We start from the raw sequence: 3,130 nt of genomic DNA, 5'->3' as shown, positions 1-3,130 counted from the left end.
TTCGGGGACGAAATTCTATAAGGAGGGGAGATTGTCACAGCCCGTCCCGGAATTTTCAATTCTGAGGACATGAAATTACGAAAATGCCCCCAATACGTGACTAAGGTATAATTTTTACGTTCGTTATATCTAAGCTCCTAAAATTTGGTAAGTAGAGTGGAGACTTAGACTTAAATTTTATGTTAGAATTTGTAGTTGGGGATTGGGTAGGATCCCACACCCCTAAATTCTCTCCCTCTTTTCCGTGCTTTATCTCTCTCTCTCCTCCCTCACGAAACTCTCAGTTCTCTCTCCCTCTCCTTCGAACTCACACGGACAAGCTCCAAAACCACCCTAAACTTCTACCAACGACGGAGTTAAGACCACCATCGAACTCCTGGAACCTCCACGATCACGTAGACACCAATTTCAGGTAAGTTTTACTTCGGAAAACCTAGATTCTAAACTCCCCGTGAAAGTGTACTGTTCATGAGCTTTGAATTGGTTGTGTTTTAGGCCAAACTAAGCTCACAGTGAGCTTTAGGAAGTCCCAAGGAAGCTCGGAGTATGTTGTTTGGAAGTTTTGGACGTCGGGATCACCACGTTCAAAGTTGGCCGGTTCTTGTGGAATTTTTCCGGTAAGATTTCGTAGTTTTTAGAGCTTTAAAGTAGTATATTATGATTCTACATGTTGAGGGCTTCAATTTGATATATTATACGAAGAAAATGGTTGAGAAACGAAGGAGAACGAAGCATTTGAAAATTCTCCAGTTTTCCGGTCGCCGGAAAAACCAGTCCGACGAACCAAGGTTGGGGATGATGCGCGTGGGGGCGCGTGTCCCCGTGCTTGTCCTGGCGCGTGGGGGCGCGTGGCACATCAAAAAAATAATCTAAAAATATGTCGACGTTCGTGACGTCGAGTAGATCACTTTGGTATATTCATATACCCAAATTGAGTACCGTATGAGAAAGTTATTAAGGATTGTTGGTTAGGTGTTCAAATAACGTTTTATAATTTTCGCATTAGGTGAAAATGTGAATTGATGATCCGACCGTTGGATCGTCACCAAACTTTGATACGTTGTAATACGTAATATTTGAGGATTATAGGAACTTACGGATTGGGAATCCGATTTACAGATCTTCCGGAATTTGAGTTGTAAGTTCATAAAATAGAATGTAAACCGTCACTTAGTTTTGTTAATTGACGGAGATCTAACCGTTGGATGGTGATGAAATTTTAGGATGTTGTCCTAGAGATATATTGTGGACCTCTGGAAGTTATGGATTTAAAATCTGAGTGGCAGATCTTCCGGATCGATCTACGTAGTGACGTATTTTATATAAGTTATATATTCTATCGATATGAATTCTGAGGTTGGATTTGATTACTGTTCTAGGCGGCAATCGTCATGACGCCTTGGCGTATTGTGCTAGGGAGTTGTAGGACGAACTCCAGGTGAGTGGGCAGTTTTGTTTTCCGTATATATATATACTTGACGTTTTCCCAGAAATTGAATTAGAATGAAATTATGTTTTAAATGAAAGGTATATAGAATTATATGAAAACGTGAATTGAGATGCCATGCATAAAATTATATGCAAAGTATATAGAAATGTGAATCGAATTGCCATGCATGAAATGATATGAAAAGTATGAATTGTTATATGATGCATATGAATGAATGGTGCGGCGGACGCACAGGTGAGTATCAGGTGAGTATTTAAATACTGTTATGATGATGTTGATATATATTGAGCTCAAATCCTGCACCATGGTTTAGTGCTTATAGTATTCACCGCATCGCACGCTCGCCTTGGATCCAAGTAGATGCTGGTCGCATAGTCCACGCGGAGTGGGTGCGACGGGCCAGTCGAAGAGTGTTAGTGAGATTTCGACTGGTGGGTGACCTTAGATTATGTGCACAGATGATTAATGAGAAAGCACTAGAGCGTAACTTGTGTGCAGAAGGCCGTACAGGTCACAGAGGTGACTCCGGCAGAGTGAGAGTGATAGATTTTGAGCTCTAGGTTCAACCGTTCAGGGCTATTAGAGGGCCTCCGGTTGATTACTTCTTGCACCTGATATAATTATTGTTGATGCATTCATATTATACTGTTGAATTTAGACATGGCATGGCATAATTGTAATGAAAAATGTTGAGATAGTGATTTGAAGTTTTGAGATTATATATGTATATTTATATTTTACATTTCTGGGAAAGTATACAGGTTTTACGGAGAGGGGTTACAACGTTTTGAGAAATGTTTGGATTTGGAAAAGAATTGTTTTACTGACCCACTCAATTTTGGTTTTGCGCCCCTCCAGGTTCAGGAATCACAAAGGTGTGGTGACTACGAGGAATTCGACGGTGTTCTGACAGAATGGACAAAATTAGGACTCACCTTCGGGTGTATCAACTTATAAATTGTATCTTAAAGCTTCCGTACTGTGTAAATGGTTACGTCACTCTCACGTGACGGCCAGCATGCCCTCCTTCGGGACGGGGTGTGTCAATGTGATCAGAAACTTCCCCACAACCGTATCACTTATAAAAATCTTTTTTTGACCCCTTTATTTTTATATTCATGTATTACAAATAATTTTACTACTTTATTATCTTACATAATGATATATTTTCATTAAATAGCAAGAAAATAAATTGATATCGAACTTGTTATTTACGATATTTGAATAAAAAATCTCTCACTTATAAGTGAAAATGAATACTACTAAAAAGTAAATTGAAAAAGGCAAAAGATATTAACTGTGACACATTTAAAAATAATGTACTTAACCATCATGACAATCTACCAATGGTAAAGTTTCTCGGAACTTGCTATTTTCATAATATGTATTTATGTTATTTTCAATAACAAAAACACTCTGTTAGATTAAATAAACACAAATAAAATGGATACAATAAAAATATTAAGAGTGTGAAAAATAGTATTAAAAAGAGTCTTCCAATTTATTCCTTCTTAGGGGGGACTAATGAAAATGACAATGGAACGTTCAAAAGTCTTAATAACCGATTCATTCCATACACTTTGAGTCGTAGACTATTTTATTTTAGTGACAGAGTGTGACTTCTTGTTGGATAACAATATTAGGAGGGGCAATTTACATGCAACTAAGACTATAAATTGA

At 38.0% G+C, this 3,130-nt stretch overlaps 1 long non-coding RNA gene across 1 annotated transcript; it reads left to right on the top strand.

Annotated features, from left to right (window-relative positions):
• The first annotated feature begins 272 nt into the window (after nucleotides 1-272).
• Nucleotides 273-2,563, top strand: LOC139196502 (uncharacterized). The gene is made up of 4 exons (XR_011581494.1): nucleotides 273-412; nucleotides 496-617; nucleotides 1,380-1,438; nucleotides 2,309-2,563. It is a non-coding gene; the product is annotated as an uncharacterized lncRNA (long non-coding RNA).
• Nucleotides 2,564-3,130: the final 567 nt, after the last annotated feature.

Source organism: Malus domestica, chromosome 05 (genome assembly GCF_042453785.1).
Source record: "Malus domestica chromosome 05, GDT2T_hap1".
Classification (NCBI taxonomy): Eukaryota; Viridiplantae; Streptophyta; class Magnoliopsida; order Rosales; family Rosaceae; genus Malus; species Malus domestica.
Note: the sequence above shows the minus strand (reverse complement) of the source record. Positions and strands in the feature narration are given on the sequence as shown.